This window comes from Fragaria vesca, linkage group LG3 (genome assembly GCF_000184155.1).
Source record: "Fragaria vesca subsp. vesca linkage group LG3, FraVesHawaii_1.0, whole genome shotgun sequence".
Taxonomy (NCBI): domain Eukaryota; kingdom Viridiplantae; phylum Streptophyta; class Magnoliopsida; order Rosales; family Rosaceae; genus Fragaria; species Fragaria vesca.
In genome coordinates, this window is record NC_020493.1 from 9944178 (window position 1) to 9962849 (window position 18672).

At 38.3% G+C, this 18672-nt stretch overlaps 1 pseudogene across 1 annotated transcript in view; it reads left to right on the forward strand.

Moving 5' to 3' along the window:
• The window catches only part of LOC101292394, a 1325780-nt pseudogene that overhangs the window by 376690 nt on the left and 930418 nt on the right, over positions 1-18672 (forward strand). Inside the window, exons 61-65 of the transcript XR_184374.1 lie at positions 4127-4289; positions 9618-10978; positions 13163-14102; positions 14204-14475; positions 14709-14734. The product of XR_184374.1 is annotated as an uncharacterized LOC101292394 (transcript). The remainder of the gene's footprint in view (positions 1-4126; positions 4290-9617; positions 10979-13162; positions 14103-14203; positions 14476-14708; positions 14735-18672) is intronic.

Here is an 18672-nt window from a genome sequence, read left to right on the forward strand (position 1 = left end):
ATTCATGATTCATTGGAAGCCATCTACGGTGACCCAGGTAAACAATCATGTCCGCGTGACGACTAGCATCAACGTTCTCTAAGCAGATGGGACAAGCCTTGTACCCTTGAGTGGTATGAGAAGATAACATACCGTAACCAGGAAAGGCGCTAATTGTCCACATTACGACTGCTCTCATCCTAAATGAAGTTTTACTATGTCTGTCAAAAGTGGGGATTCCATTTTCCCATAATTCTTTTAGCTCATCAATCAACGGTCTCAAATACACATCTAGACACTTTCCTGGAGAATTGGGACCTGGAATTAACAATGCCAGAAAATTATATTCCTTCTTCATACACATCCACGGTGGTAAGTTGTACGGCATTAAAATAACAAGCCAAATGCTATGAGACAGAGTCATATTTCCGCTAAGATTGAACCCGTCTGTTGCTAGTCCGAGTCTTACATTTTGAATGTCTTCCGCAAAATCAGGAAATGATGCGTCAAAAGATTTCCAAGCCTCCCCGTCTGAGGGGTGTCTCAGAACACCGTCATCTTCCCTAGGAAGACCGTGTCATCTCATCTCCTCTGCAGTCTCTGATAGCATGTACAAACGCTGCAATCTCGGAGTTAACGGGAAATAACGAAGCACCTTCACAGGAATAGGTTTCCCTTTATCTGAAGAAGCCTCCTCATCATACCTCGGCCCATTGCAAATGGGACAGTAAATAGCATGCTTGTAATCTCCGTAAAAACACCACATAATTATTCTTGCAGGCATGGATCTTCACATAATCAAGGCCGAGGTCGCCCAGGATCTTTTTTGTTTTATAATGACTCTCAGGAAGTCTATTTACAGGAGGAAGCAAAGTTTTGATAAACTTTGGATAGTCTCCATAATGTTCATTACTCGTTCTATACTTTACTTTCAAATGCATCTGTGACATGATGGCACTCAAAACTGAAACTGGACAGTCGTCATACACTGGTGTCTGAGCTTGTTCGAGAAGCCTGTTATACCTCTCATACTCAGACATGTCAACTGCCTCATTGACATTGGGGGCATCATCATCAACTGCCTCTTCTTCATATCTTGAAGCATACGGGAAAACATCATGTAGCATATTCATAACGGGGTATATAGAAGGGTCGGCAGTACCATTAGATGACCCAACTTCATGAATGTAACTTGCTCGAAATTCTGCTAGTGTATGATTATTTTCCTCCACCTCACCGTGTTCCATCCATATAGTATAATTATTCCACATACCAAAATGTGACAAGTGTTGTTCTATACCCGATCGTGTCTGCCAATCATTGCACATACATTTTCTACATGGACACTTGTGCCACTCAGTTCCTGGGGCAGCATGATAATCAACAAATCTCAAGAAATCAAAGATTCCCTGTATATACAAGTGGTGACACCTGTCGTATAACATCCAGCTTTTGTCCATGTTTTGCATCTGCTGTCATATAAAAGAAACAACAAATAAGCACCAAGTATATAACAACAAACCAACATTAATAATATTCGTTTCTTCTTCACCTTATGCCTCCGGTTAGGGTCCTAATCCCATTTAGAAGAATAAGACTTTGTTAAGAAATTTGCTGTTCTTTTGTTTCGATTTCGATGTGATAAAATTTCGACAGCATCTCCCTACAGTTCCTCAAGTGCACGAATATCTAAGCCTAGTATGCACTCGAGGAACAATACAGGAGACTCTGTCGAAATATATATACCCACAATCGAAACCAAAACAAAAGAACTGCAAACCACATAACAAAGTCTTATTCTCCCAAACTGTCCAAAAATGGGACAATTCAAGAACCATTTTAGTCTGTTGCCAAACCAAAATCATTCTCGAACGGGATTTCTAAGGTTAAACATGAATAAAAGAATTTAACCATTCTTACATTCATTGCGCTAAAAAAACACAACATCATTCTTTGTGTGTATATATATATATGCAAATAATATATATATATAACCTATATATCCAAAATATACATATATATATATATAACCAACCAAAAATATATATAGTTATATATATATATATATAGATTGTTTTATACTGGAAAACATGTATGGTCTTCATTTTACCGGAATTTTTCAACGGAAAACATGGACTTCCTTTTTTTATTAGATTTTTTTTTAATAGGAGGCAACATATAAACAAGGAGGAGATTTAGCTATCATAAACAACAACATCATCATCAAAGATAGGTAACCTAAATTATGATCAACAAACAACGAACATCAATATCGATCATCCTCAAAACTATAAATGGTGAAAAGAAGAGAATGAGATTATACCAAGTTATAGTTAGCTAGCCAATGATCTCTTGATTCATATAAGGTAGCTAGACAAAGCTTTCCGTCGCCAGATTTGATGATTTCTGTCGCCAGATTTCAGCTCCACCAAATTTTCTTCTGTCTTAGATCTGGGCAGCGAGGAAGGATATATAAAGTCGAAAACACTTATGCGACGAAATTTTCGTCGTATTAGTATTAAATTTTGTCTCATAAGATATGGCTTATGCGACGAATACAATTTATTCGTCGCCTCAGATAAACTTAAGAGACGAAAACTATTTCGTCTCTTAAGTTAAATATTCGTCGCTTAGGTAATACTTTATGCGACAGTTTAGTGTTTTGTCGCCTAAGTATTGCGACGAAATTTATAAAATCGTCGCCTAAGACAAAGCTTAAGATACAAATAATTTTTCGTCTCTTAAGTAAAAATTTCGTCGCTTAGGTAATAGCTTATGAGACGGTTAGATTTTTCGTCGCTTAAGTATTTACTGAAGCAACGAAGTGGTTTTCGTCGCTTAAGTATTTACCTAAGCGACGAACGAAATTTTCTTCGTCGCATATGTCCTTTGTTCTAGTAGTGAGCACCCTATTGATATAACTTGGAACTCTACTTTGAGCATATTTTCTTTACTTATCCATTTCATCATAATTTCTTTACCTCCATGCATGCCTGTGAAATCTAGCAGTAGGTTTTTAATATGAATCGTTTATTTGGTCTTATATATGACTTACATACTCTTTCTAAGTGACTGTAAACTTAATGTGATAGTTCAAGAATCAGATATAAGTGCTCTCTTGTGTGCTTGCATGTTGAAGTTACTCAGCTGCATCCGCGCGCATATGCCTATATGGTTCCTTTGGAATTTGGAGTCTGGCATGGAGAATGCATTGCAATTTTGTTTTTCTGTTTTTCTTTTTGATAATGCCGGAAGTTGTCTTAGCTACTCAAGAAACTTTCATTCGTATGCCTTTGCGTTCCCAATTTCTATTGACAGATGTTTAAGACATCAGTAATTTTTATGATACTGAACAAGTAAAATGATTTGTGGACAAATGTTTAGACATCTGTAATTCTTATGAAATACTGAACAAGCTAGAATATCAGTTTTCAGTTGATGACCAGTGACAATATAAACGAAATTGAGTATCAATGCATTCTAATTTCTATTGCAGATGAGAAACAATGAAAATGAATCTAAGTTCTCAAGTTCAAATTGTGTTTTCTTATCAGTCTATAGTATATTCATGCGAAGGAGACATAATTTTCTTTTAAACGAGGGCTGGAACCCAGTCTAGCTAGCTGAGGGGTTTGGCCCTCACACCCATATATTATATTAGTTTAAGAATTTTCCCAAATATACAATGGGGGGACTTAAGCCTTAACCCCATGAAATTTACAAAAATCGATTCTCTTAGAGATCGATGTAAAACTAAAATTCTAAGTTATACCCAAAATCTGAATAAGCAGCATTCGAGTCTCCCACTTCTACGGTAGTTGGCAGCTCATCGTTCATCAGACTTTCCATGAAAGACATAGACCAGCTTTCACCAACAATAGCATCACCCCCGTTTCCTCCATACAAATCGACTTCCCCTAGGGCTTCTGCTCCCATTTGCCGCACCATATTTTCGGCTTGGTCAAAGCCAACGTCACCAACAATTTCATTAGCTGAAAATGTTGGTACCTGACATTGTTGCCCCAAGTTTTCCTCCCTTGGTTGAGGACCTTGAGGTTCAGCTTCGAGTTGTTGCTGCCCACAATTCTCAAACACTTGCATAGCATCAACTGGTTCTTCTTCTAATGGTATTTGTCCTCCTTGCAAGAATTCTCCGTTGAACAATTGTTGTAGTTCAGCCTCCTCCAACATCGGCGGTGTAAGCAGTCCCATATTCTCATCTAAGGAAAGTGGTTCACCTTCTAATGGTGTGGGTACTGCGCCTGCTACTTGTCCATATTCCGATGATGGTTCTGCTGGCTGCAAGAATAGTTCGTCGCTTACCAAGAATTGTTCTTGTTCATCTTGCACCGATGGCGGAAGACGTCGTTGTCGTTTCTCTTGCTGCATCATCATCAGTTCAGAATTGTTGTTATCTCCATCATCATCCACGACATAATCTTCAACCATCTCATCTTCTTCTTGCCTTTTCCTCTTCTTTTCGGGAAGCACATCATTCTTCCTAAGTAAACAAAGAACGTATTCGTTCTTGTTTACTTTCTCGTGCAAGATCTGCGACTCATCAAGCTCGTACTCGTACATGATCCAACGTCCATGATGGACAGAGCCCTCGTTCTTGTAGGTATAAGTTTTCTTGAAACCAAGAAGTGTAGATGTTGGCTTCTGATTCTCATCAACCAGATATACCTCGGCTCTGTTTTGGCCTTTCCACGTACCACCACTGCCAACGGTTCGACTTACCCTTGAGCTTCTTGCTGTCTTCTTCTTCTTCTGGGTGAAGAAGTAGAGATCCTTGTTCATCCTCAGGTCGTTGGCCTTCGTTGCTTCGAATCTTTTCCATATCTTCCAAGGATCTTCGTCACCATAGAGATCAACCTCGCCGATGAGGTCTTCGTTGCCGGGAACTTCCAACCCGTTCACCTTTGGCTGAAGGTAGAACATGAGTAGCTCATCTTCCATGGGGCAGAACCTTTGCCCTGGAAGATCACCAGACTCCATGAATGAAAGGAACTGATCGTTGTTGGTAAAAACAAGAGAGAGTTGTTTTCTAGGGTTTGGAAAGAGTGCGGCTTGCGTCTTTTAGAAACAAACTTCATTGATCTAGGGCTTGGGAGGATGGATTTATAGGAAACTAGTTGCGTACAAAGCAAGCAGAACCGGGAACCGGCTTCGTCCTAGGTTACACATGCATGATTAAGTGGACGAATTAGATTTGTCTAACTATGAATGATCTTGATTTTAACATTTCTTGATCATGAAGTAATTAATGAGTTTTTTTAAGGCTGAAAATGCTCTCTTTCTTTCAGGATCACTTAACACCCCTAGCCTACAATTAATGTACTCCCTTACGCGCGTGAGTCCATATATATCTTTACGACCAAAGTTTCTATTTTACCATCAGAAAGTTAACCATTGCCATCCTTTCTTAAAAAAATTAGCCATTGCCATAGTCTCACCTGTCTTTCTGTTTAGTCTCCCCTTTATAACCTTATCGACAATGAAAGAAAGCTTTCACCGACAAACAAAATGGCATTGACACCTATAAGTAACTCGAACGATTGAAGGGATATAATGGAATGCAGTTTCAACAAGATGTGAGTGACGAGTGGCGCCGCAAACATGGATGAGAAAGAGAGAGGAAATGAGTGGACAATGTTGAGGAAATGAGTGGCCGATAAGATTGCTGTAGATGAAAAAATGCAATCATTTCTTTGAAAATTCACATTGCAAGTGCATTGCTGCTTCATATCTTAAGTAATTGGAGTCTTCTTTAATTAGGGCTTCAACTTTTAGTCTTAATTTGTTTGTCTAGACAACCACTTATGTTCATTTTCTCATCGCCCACCTCTCCATGTTTTCGGAATTTGTAGTCGTTCATAAAGGAGCGAGAATTGAAGCCGAGCAAGATTTTGATTTTGCAGATCGAACTTCTTCTGTATTTTTCGGTGACGGCTTCCTATGCATGAGGTGAGAGAGTTCTTCTACTCATCGAGCTCTACACGTTGGTGTATATAGTTTTGGATTTCGTTTTGGTATTGACTGATTGTTGTTTTGGGTGTTTGGGTACCGCCGGAGTTCGTGTGTACTACCACTGTTGAGACCCGTATCGCCCACTTCATCCTTTCGATGTCCGTGATCATGGGTCGCAAGGCACATCGCAAGACTTTCTCTGTTCTTACTCTAATTCGAGAACAGTTGTGGAAGTTGTGGAAGTTTGTTGTGAAATCGTTCATCTTCAGGGTATGTGTATTTCAATATTATGATGGTAGGGGTGAAGAGGGACTGAATTGCTATTTGGCTATTTGCTTATCAAGATTAGAGGATGAAGAGAATGAAGTGATCAGCTCAAGGACGTGGTGGGAGCTGTCTCATTTGGAGCAGATTTGGAAGCTGAGAAGAACAACAACATTGAGTAGTCGTGTACCACGAGCCCACATGAGTAAAGAGAAAAATTGGTCAAGTGAGGTAAGCTAGAACTTCTTTCGAGGATCTGAACTCTTAATACCATAGCTATGAGATTGGTATTGTTTGAATTAAGTTGCTAGGCTTTAGCTGTGATCATGGTTTGATGATATAAGGGAGCTAAAGAATAAATCTGTCAAAGATCATATCACAAGAATATTACTGGACCTTGTAACACAACAGGCGCCCCTATCACAAGAATATTACTGGACCTTGTAACTTTTAGGTAGAACTCTAGAATTAAACCAGAAAATAAGAGAAAACTCTCAATTGATACTAATTTGATAGATTGTTGAATTTTTTAATAATACAACTTGAAGGTGCCTTTATATATGCTTTAACTCGACTAAATCCTATTTAGAATAGAATTAGAAAATAATAAAACCTATTGGAACTAGAAATTCTATATTAATAGTAAATGCCGAATCGGAATATCAAACTGACATCTTTTAGCCTAAATCTGACGGGACTCACTTTAGTAGATCTCGTCATTCCTAATCTGGAAAGGTATCATGCGTTCCAAACAGATGTTCTGGCCAAAATCTACTCTAATCCAATTCACAATTGAGAATATGCATTTTGCTCAAAAATCCCGATATATAAAAAAGAATAATTTATGATTAATTCCATCATTAAGAAGCTTATTTGAATATTAATTTCTAATATTCAAATCATTTTTCTTAATGTAACGACGCTTCTTCCGTTTCGAGATTCTTTGTTAAATTTAACTAAAATCTCGTCCTGCATCACCTTGCCAATCTAAATTATTTAAGACATTAAGTTAATGGGAAAAGAATAAGTCTGATTGTGGTTATTTAGCTTATTTGTAGTACACTAGGTATATCATTGATGATGGCAGTGGATAAAAGTTCAAAAGTGTATGTATACCTTGTGTGTTATGGATAACGAAGAACATTTCTATCTACTACCTACCACATGAAACTCTTGTCACTAGAATTATGTTTATTTGGGATTGTGAGTTTACATGAACTGAAGATGGTTTTGAAAAGAAGAGTAGCTTTGGGTGTCCATATTAATTGGACGAACCAAGGAAATGAATCCACTTTGGAAGAAACATAATGTAAATAAGACTTCATAGTATTTCTGATTGTTATCGAGTAATAGATCGAATTTCGTGTTAACAAGGAATGCTATCATTGTCGGATTAGGGACTCCGGTTACCTAGAACAAGAAAGATGGTGGTGTTGGCTTAGGAAAGCAAATGGAATTGAAAGCGGCGATATTTCAGGTAGGGGAATTTTGGGCCTGTCTCAGTTAGTGGTTTTATGGATATGATATTAAATTAAAGTGATTTATGCATGAAAAGTATATTTTCGATTTCTTGTAAATTACTATTTGATGACCTGAGAGTCAGAGGAGCATAACGACTTTCTTGGGTTTTGATCCCCTAAACCTCTGAGGGGTTGTATGCACTGAGGAGTGTCTAATATGTTTTGAGGTGTGACACTGCTTCTAGGCGATACAGCTTAAGTGGACACTCTCGCTACACCTTGTCGATGTGTACGAAAATAATCGTGGTAAGGTTGTAGTTGGCATAGAGATCGGTCATCAGGTCTATATATCTACTTTGGGCTCTACTTGCATTTTTACAAGGAAATGATTCTTATTTTATATCTTTATTGCATTGTATTTCACTACTAACCATGACAAATGTTTAAAATTGTTTTCACACCTAGTTGGGGTAAAGTTTATTAAGCAGCGAGGACGAAAGCTCTCCCTTACAACAATTTGTGGATGCAGGTACTGTGTACGAAGACGGGACAACTGGATAGCCTTGGGTGTGGCTTAGACATTTTGTACTTCATGTCATTGACATAGTTAAATCCATATGATAAGTTTCCTTATTTATCGTGTCTTTGTATAGCTCTTTGATCGAGTATGTATTTATTCGAGAAACTATTCCTCTTGCGAGCTTTCGATCGTTGATATGGAACTGGGCTTATATTGATTTTTGTTCAGAGAGGGTTTGTTTGATTTGAAAGATATCTATACATAGTTTCACCTCATTTCAAAATACACATTTTTGCTTAAGTTTTTGTTATTTACGTTGTAAATAATTTATAATTTCTTAATGGCCTTACGGTTTCTTAGAACTTGAGTGATGGATCCCAGATTAGGTTCTATGAATACGCGGCACTGTAATGTGCTCGATTTGATAAGGTGCAAATCAGGGTGTTACAATTTAGAAGGAAAATTGTGACTTTAAGGACTATTCAGATTCAAATGAATGATTTTTTTCCAAATTGTTACCCTACCTTTCACTTTAGTGTCAATTTGCTAACCTAACTTTCATTTCAACCAATTTGCTACCCTAACTTTTCACACTTAGCTAATTTGCTAGCCTAACTATTAATTTTGCCAATTTGCTACCTTATGTTTTCAAAATTAGCCAACTTGCTACATTTTTGTCATTTTATTTTGTTCATTTCTTCATCCAAACATGAATTAATTCTGAAAATCGAAGGTTAAAGTTGGTCGATATTGAAATTTTGATAAGTAAATTGGTTAATTTTGAAAGTCTAAAGTAGCAAATTTGATGGAAGGGTAGCAAATTGGCAGATTATGAAAAGCTAGGGTAGCAAATTGACACCAATGTGAAAGTTAATGTAACAAATTGGCAATTATGTCTAAAATAAAATCAGAAAGGCTGAATATATGTTAACTTCAAATCATAGATACTAAACAAATTTCAATTCTTCTTAATTTATGAAAACATATTAAGTTAAAATACAATATCTAATGCGCGCGTAGTACTATTTGATCTAATGTTATTAGTCTCCCCTCTATAAATGGGAGACCGTATTCGATTCACAATGCATTTGAGTTATTTATTTGATAAGAAAAAAACTCAATGTTTAATAAGCAGTTAAATGGGAGCAATGTCGGTATACATGGTTAACATAGTAAATTTCTTCCATTGATCCAAACATTATCAAAACTTTTCTTCACAAAATAAGAAAAAAAAAAACAAAAAAAAACTTATCAAGAGTTTGAAGGACTAAAATGTAATAAAATATACTGTGGAGATAAAATTAGAAACCAAAACGAGTGGCAGAATGGAAGTCAGATTTACAACGGTGGTGAAATGTAACTCACAGCACAAATTGGTGGGAAGCTTTGCAATTTTGAACAAATCATTTCCTAATTCTCTTCAGCTTATAAACACAGAGCCTCCTCTTTCCTTAGGGTTTTGCAGACCAAAATAGAAAGAGGCTCTCTCTCAGTCTCAGACTCTGTAACGATGTGGGACGATTGCTATGAACGTAAGTCTCTCTTGACACCTCCATCCGCCTCTAAGCTTTGTCTGTCCATTTCTTATGTCATCACAAACTGGCTCGAATCTCTCCCTCAAGAACTCATACCCGAAATCCTAATCAGACTACCCACCAAATCCCTCATCAAATTCACCTCTGTCTGTAAATCTTGGAACTCCACCATCAAAGACCCAAAATTTATCCGCACCCACACTCTCAATTTGAATGACCGAAATGCCACCCACCTCCTTCTCCTCCACGCTGTTCACTGTCAACGCTACTGGAGTAGAACTGAAGAAAGAGTCCAAATCTCTGGGTTCCAAGAAGACACTTACTCTCTGCTTCATGACGACACTGCTGTCTCTGAGTATCGCAACATTGAGTTACCATTAGTTCTTGATAAAAAATTGATCAATCCGTGTTTTCGTGTGGTGGGTACTTGTAATGGGCTGGTTTTGCTTGCTGATGATTTCGGGGAATATGGTCACACCATTGTTATATGGAATCCTAGTGTTAGGAAGTATGTGACCCTTCCCAAGTTTTCGACGCGCCGTAAATATGATGCTTCACTTGGTCTGGGTTATGATGCTATTGGTAATGACTATAAGGTTGTGAGACTGACAGATCATATCGACGAATGTGAACCTGATGAGTGCCGGAGTAAAGCTCAGGTGTATTCACTGGCCAAGGGAGCTTGGAGCATGCTGCGTCCTGTTCCTGATTGTTTTTTGCCTGATGAATTTTATGGCCTTGTTTTTGTCAAGGGGGCACTTCACTGGGTGGCTGCTGTTTGGACACACGGCGAGCCATATCCCTACTATTTCATTTTGACATTTGATGTGGCTGGTGAGACATTTGGAAAGATTGAGTTCCCCATGAGATTGGAATTGGAGGACGTAGTGGACTTGAGGTTGTCTGTTTCTGGAGATAGAAAATCTATTGCTCTGTTTGTGAAGTGTTTGAATTTTGAGGGTGGTGATTCTTTTCTTGATATTTGGGTAATGAAAGAGTACAGTGAGGAGAAATCATGGACAAAATTGGTGGCTCTCAGTCCACAAGGTCCGGAAAGAAGTCTACCCAGGGCATGGGCATTTTGTTTAAAGAGGAGTGGTGAAGTGATATTGCAACTTGACGGTAGCCCTGAGTTAGTTTCTCTTGACGTTTTGAGCAAACAGTTTAAACATCTAGGAATATCTGGAGGGGAAATTTGCTCTGTTGACTCTTTTGAAGAGAGCCTTGTCTTGCTCGACAGGAATGATGCAGTTTCATACTGAGGAATAAAATAGGTAAGGTGAGTTATCTAGCACTGACTTTCTGGTTTACAATTGTTCAGATGCCTCTGCCACTCATTTTTTGCAACCTGTTTTCTGTGCGCTTATTGTTGCTTTGTTACAAAGTCATTACGCTCTTAGCTCAAGTTGTTGTTGGTATTGTTTAGTATGTCTTTTTTGTTGCGAAATATGCCCTTTTGTCTTAGCTGACTATTTTTCTTACTTCTGGTATCAACTAAACTTATTTGCCGAGTATGGCCAAATTTATATGTAAATGCTCTTGACTTCAAAGGATGCTTGTATCAAGTATATTGGGACAATGGACCAGCTAGAGTTCCCCTTCTTCATATGTTGATACCAGAAAAACTTTCTTTCAAATGTGAATACTAATTTGAATAAGAGAACTGGTCAAATAAATTTTGATGTTCTTAGCTCTGTTCAACTTATTTTCAAGAACAAATTACAGTACAATACATATTGATTAAGTTGTTCATGGCTACTTCTTTTAATATTAATTTGTGCACAAATCATGCTATTTTATTTCCTATTTGTATAGGCGCCATCATAAGTAAACTGGTGAAATGTGGGATACTGAGATTAAGACATAGTAGTGGCTAATTGGCTATAGCTCACAACTCTAAGTTCTGTAGATTTTCTCAGTCTATATATAGGACTATATCTCCCTGATTCTTTATTTTTCGTTTTGGGTCGAATTACCACCATTTTACATAACGTGCCTGAAAATCTTGTGTTACTTATCCCTTCCAGTGCCAGCATCCAGCATCCAGCATCCTTATTGGGACTCCATATATATAGTATACCGTGCTAAAGCTATTATTAAAATGATTTATTCAACTGTGTGCAGGTCAGAAATAGGGGGCAAATCATTTTCAATACTCTTTTCTGTAGCTGTGAAGTTTGATATCTTGTTGCATGATGGATTTTGTTATGTCAGTCGCTCCATCTACCGACTGAACTTTTGAACTCCCTCCATATATCTATCTAGTATGGATAGGTAATCCAACAGGATTCACTTTTAGTGTGGTCGTGTGGATCTTCTATCAGAACCTATCAGTAGTATTGTGGCTTTAATTTCAAAGATATGTAAACTGAAACTGTACTGGTATACTTATGTTATGATTGTCGAATTATATCAATATTCTGGTGAAATATTAGACTACCTTCTACCTTAATCATTTACACAATCTCTTTCGTGCTTGCAAGTTTAAGTTTCTTGACCACATCCAGATGTTGTTACTTTGGAATATGGAGCATTGGCCGAAATTTTGTCTGTGCTACTTTTGAAATATTTTGTTCTTGTGTGTTTGCTTTACCATATTCTATTGAAAGGTTTTCGAAACATTGAAAACATGTCAACTTGTGAAAACATGATCTTTCAATTGATCAGCGATGATACTCGGTAATAAGTTTGATACTGGCAGAAGAATTTGACATATACTAGTCAAAATCTCTTTCAATGTATGTTTCATGATCATTTTTCCATGGCTCACTATCTGATCAGATTTCACATCATCTTTTATACTTAAGAGACTTGATGCGTTAACCACATGAGATCTGCATAAATTGATTCTCTTAGCAATCAAAATCTGAAGCTCTCTGTACAGGCAACATTCTGGCCACCCGCTTCCATTGTGGCATTGTATTTAGCTGCTCATCTAGCTCCTCCTTTGCACAACCCCAACGTCACTCCTTTGCACAACCCCAATGTCACTCATCAAGTAGTCTCCATACGGCGCTGCGGTAGCTAAGCCTTGTTCGGGGTAATATTGGGGATCAAAATGTAATTCTTGTAGGACATAGATAAAAAGGAACAACGTTTCTACTTTTTTCAACAAATTTTCATATGCGCATCCACAAAAATGTGCTTGGATGGTAATGTTTCGAGTAACTCTTTTGACAAACTTGTCTTTATGCAACACAAATTTTTGCGTTCAATTGTCATTAATAATGGTTTTTACTAGCGACTCTAAAAACCAAATTGGTGAAACTATGAGGCAAATAAAAATCAGAATTGGTATAGGTGAAATGTAATTCACTGCTCAAATGGGTAGGACACTTTCGCAATTTTGAATAATAATTTTCCTATTTTCAGCAACATAAATAAGTCCTCCTACTTCCTAGGGTTTTCAGACCAACCACAACATTTCCATACAGGGTTTAAGGCAAGCAACGGCGCTCTCTCTTCACTCACTCTCACTCTCAGGTCTCTCAGTCTCCTTCAAAATGTGGGAGGATTGCTATGAAGGTAAGTCTCAGCTGAACCCTGCATCAATCTCTAAGCTTTGTTCGTCCATTAATCATGTCTTCCAAAACTGGCTCGAATCTCTCCCTGAAGAACTCATACCCGACATCCTAATCAGACTACCCATCAAATCCCTCATCCGATTCACCTCTGTCTCCAAATCCTGGAGCTCCACCATCAAAAACCCAACCTTCATCCGCACCCACCTCACCCACACTCGCAATTCCAATCACCAAAACTCCACCCACCTCATTCTCATACACAATGTCTCCAATGAAGGCACTTCCAAGCACAATTATGGAGAAGTTCCCCTTTCCGGGTTTAGAGAAAACTCTTACTCTCTGCATTATGACAACACTGCTGTTACTGAGCATTGCAAGATTGAGTTTCCAATAGCTCTTAAGAAAATGATGAAGAATCCCTGTTTTCGCGTTGCGGGTACTTGTAATGGGCTTGTTTTACTGGCTGATGATGTATGCCGTGATGCTTACAACTTTGTTTTATGGAATCCTAGTATAAGAAAGTATGTGATACTTCCTAAGCCCACTGTTATGTCTTCGACACACGGTAAGCATGAGGCTTCCGTTGGTCTGGGTTATGATGTTATTAATAATGACTATGAGGTTGTGAGAGTGACATTTCTTATGGATATACCTGGTAATGGCTTCAGGACTTTAGTTCAGTACTATTCACTAGCCACAGGCTCTTGGGGCATGCTTCGGGTTCATCCTCCATGTGTAGTGAATGCCACCAGGGGACAGGTTTTAGTCAATGGGGCACTGCACTGGTTCGCTATCCGTTGGGCCGATGATCATAAAATGAAATTCATGGTTATGGGATTTGATGTGGGAAGTGAGTCATTACGAGAGATACTGCTGCCCGAGATAGACTGCTGCCCGAGAGATACTGCCTCAACCTGAATGCCTTATTGGAGTTCAAGTTGGGTGCTACAGGAGATAGAAAATCCATTGGTCTGTTTGTGAGGTGTGACACTGAGACTGATAGCTATCTTGATATATGGGTGATGAAGGAGTATTTTGTTCAGAAGTCGTGGACCAAATTGATGATTCTCACTCCACAAGGTCCGGAAAGAAGTTTGTCCAAGCCAATTTGTTTTAGGAGGAGTGGTCATGAAGTGGTGTTACAACTTGAAGATGACCGTGGATTGGTTTCACTTGACATTGTGAGCAAACAGTTAAAAAGTCTCGGGATTTCTGCAGGTCTGGTTTGTTCTGTTGACTCGTATGAAGAGAGCCTTGTCTTGCTTGACAGGAAAGATGCAATTTCTTACTAAGGGGAAATAATAGGTAAGGTGATAAAAAGTTATAGAACTTGCTTCCTGTTTAAATGCATTTGCAGCCAAGTTTATCTGACATATGATTACTGAAGTTGAGCTCAAGTGTTTATTTTTTTCTTTGTATTGTTTTGTTCTTAGTTTAATGGGTGTTTTGCTGTCAGCTTGCTTTTGACATTGTTTATATACTGTAAGTTGCTGTCTTAGTGATTGTATGTCCTGCTTATGTCTGAAAACACAACTTTGTAGTTTGTACTAGCTTAATAGGAATGATGTGATCCTTGTATCCTACTGTGTTAAACAAGCTCAGGGAAAAAAAAAAAAATTAGGAAGGCAAGTTGTTAAAGGTGAAATAGTAGTATGCATTGTTCTGCTACTCCTTTTATAAGTGCTTGTAGATTTGTGTTTTATGGAGCATTAGCCTGGTTTTACCTTATACAGTGGACTGGTCTCTGTGGAGCTAGTGATGCTGCTTGAGTGTACTTGATAGGACGATATTATTCTGTGTTCAGCTAAAAGTCTAGAGCTGTGAAACTGTTCCGGCAATGTATGCTTTAATTAATTTAGCTATGATTTATATTTTTATATTTCATTATTTCCATTTTGATAGGAATCCGTATAACATAACCTGATGAAATGAGCTCTAGACCATAAAAGATATGGTGATACTTTGAAATACTGCAGCATGAAAAACTGAAAGGAGGACATGGGTGTGGAATTACTTATAGCTCTAATATCTGCAGATTTTGATTCATTTTTGATATCTAGATTTTATGTACTTGATTTCTTTTTTCTTTTCTTTTTTGTTGGTGTGGTCAAAGTATCTCCAAGTTACCTTACAGGCTTCATGCTTTGAAAATCTTTGTCAACTATTCATTCTACATATGTCCTCGAACCGTAAAGTGCACGAGTTATCTGACTGGAATCTTTCATGCCAGTGGACGTAAGTGGACTCAAAGTATGCTACAAGTGTATGTAAGAACCATTGAAACTTTGAATGGTTGCATCCAACATCATTGTTAGACTCTCCTCTTTCTTTGTGTATCAGATAGTATGCTGCCGGAGCACATATGTCAAGTTGTTAACAAGTTAACATCGTTGAATTCTATAATTTGCAGGTGGAATATTTGTTCAATGAGTTTCATGTCTGCTTTCTGTTGCTCTGAAGTCGATGAAACTGCTAGATGGATTTCGGCATGGATATCTCTGTCTAACATCAGACTTCCTGAAGTCACTATCTACTATTGTGGGATTTGCGTGTAATGTGAATTTGCTATCCTGGGTTATGAAGGATTATATTGCTTTTGGTTGGAAAGAACCATTTTAGTGTGCTGCACATGTGTGTTGATGTTTATCTTTCGCCTTGGATACAGTTGTCAGCATAGTTCATCAACAGAAGCATATATTTGAATGAAATAATTGATTTTCTTCATTATCTATCTAATAGTTCAAACAAATGATCCCTATTTGGGTTGGAGATGTGCCTAATTGTAGCTTTGAAATACTGTTGCCAGTTCGGATACAGGTGATGGCAGCTGCTAAAGTGGATGCAGCAAATTGTTTGTACCCATCCACTTCTAAAACTTCAAATTATACTTCTTAACTCTTAAGCAAATGAAACCAAATACCCAACAACTTTGTTCATACTATACACATTTCTTTGGGTTGGTTTTGATTTCACAAGGCAACGGAAATTTACCTTGTATATGCCAGTGTTAGATGACTTAAATCCTTGATCTCAGAAGTAAACTGGAACAAATATATTATTTACTCTTTTTTTTTTTTCTGAGGGGAATGAAATTTCTTTTATTGATCAGAGATTATTACAATCTAAAGAGATAAGTTCCTCCACATGCGGAGGAATTACAAGAGAAAAACCTGTGTTCATCTGAGAAAACAGAGCATACTGAGCTAGAGCATGAGCTACCGAATTAGCTTCTCTTTTAACAAAAATCAATCTCGCATTAGAAGCTAGACGAAGACTCTCTCTCAAATCAGAGAGAAGAAAACCAATGCTAGAGTGATCCAGTGAACCTGAATGAACAACATTCACTAGTACTTGACAATTTGTTTCCACAACTAGTGGCAATCTGTTTCCACAACTAGTGGCAACAGATGATGTACTTACGCCCATCCAACACCTTCAAGAACTGCAAGGAGTTCACTATGTTGAGGAGAGCTGGCAGACACAATGAACTTGGTGAAAGCTCCCAAACAAAACCCTTCATGATCACGGAAAACTCCTCCTAACCCTGATCTTTCAGAATTTGGATCGAAGGCAGCATCAACATTAAGCTTTACAAACCCAATTGAGGGTTTCGTCCATCTAGACCGAAAAACAATCCTTGGTTCAATTAAAGAGCTTCTAGCCTTTTTATAGTTCTCCCACCAACCCAAAGCCAAAGACACTATCTTAGAGGCTTGTTTAACCTCGCCCAGTCGCCCTCTCAAACCTTTTGACTCCTATTACGCCATATTGCCCATAGAATCATAAGCAAAATTGGAAATATGGTAGGAACAGATAAAGCAGAAACTAAGCAGTCATATACCGAGGTATTGTTCGGCAGCAATGGAACTTGTGCTAGTTGAAGGTACTCAGTTGCATGGAAACAATTCTCAGAGCATAATAGGTGACTCCACCTCCTCCTCACAGAAAGGGCAGTGGGTGTCAATATCCACACCCTGTTCACTAAGCCTACTTCTAGTGGGAAGAATATTAGAGGCAGCTTCCAAGCACACACCTTGACTTTACCAGAAACCTTAGCCTTCCAAATTTTGTTCCAAAGTAAAGAGTTCGGATTCGGAACATGCTCATGGTCAAGAACATGTTTTCTAGCCAAATGGTAAGCAGTTTTAACGGAAAACTTACCTAGTTTATCTTCACTCCAAATCCATCTATCCTGGTACTCTCTGGAACTAATTAGAAGCGCCAGAATCTTACTCACAATAGAAGCAGGAAAGAGTTCCTGCAAAACACCAACATTCCACACTCCTGGGCTTAAAAGAAGGTCCGACACCTTATTGAAACTAGGAGACCGAAATTGTAACAGTTCCTCCCCTTTCAGCCAAGGATCATACCAGATGTTGGTACGCTGTCCATCTCCAATTTGCCTACTAACACCTTGTCTCAGAACATCCCTCCCATCAATAATACTTTGCCAAGCATAAGATTGAGCATTACCTAGTTCAGCTTCCCAAAAGTTATTGTGAGAAAAATATATAGCCTTCAACAATCTTCCCGGCAAGGACGTCGGATTTTGAAGTAACATCCACCCCTGTATAGCTAACATAGCTAGATTAAAGGCAAAGAGATGACGAACCCCATTCCTCCTTCACTCTTTGGACGACATAAATGATCCCAAGCACGCCAATGCATACCTTTCTTCACATCTGTCTCGCCCCACCAAAATTGGGCGCACAGTTGATGAAGGTCTTACACCAAATTTTGAGAGGAAGCAAATAATTGTTCATCGTGTAAATGGGCATAGCTTGAGCCACCACCTTGATCAATATCTCCCGACCTGCTGCACTCATTAATTTTGACCTCCAATGACACGACCCACCCCGAATTTCACCCTGAAACCCAGAGTAAGTCGTGCGGGGACCACCTCCAAGGAAAATTTACTGAAAAGATTAAGAAAATCTCCCTTGCAGATGGACAACCCTAACTCGAAAAATTTCATATTACACTCTTAATTTAACACTTCTGAACATCCCATAATCTACAAAAATTCTAAAGTATTCAGAGCTACTAAACACAAGCGGAAGCAAGAAAACACGAGTAGGTTGAACAGGTAACCTACTGGCGAAAACTGGCAGAAATGCGGGTGACTATGCCTCGTCTCCTACTAGATCCAACCCGAACTCTGCAGACTGGGCAATTTAAAACGAAGGGCCCAGGGGAAAACATTTAATAACGTCAGAGTGAGTGGACAAAAATAAAATAATAAATAAAATATTTATGTTTCCCCAAATTAATTTCTAAGGAAAAATCGAATGCATGCCGCAAGCGATAAACTTTTATCTCATAAAATATCGAGCCTCTCAGACTCTATAATATATGTATGTATTTACACTCGTCCATACTCCCTATATAAATTCATGGGTCTATATAGGGCTACTACGCTC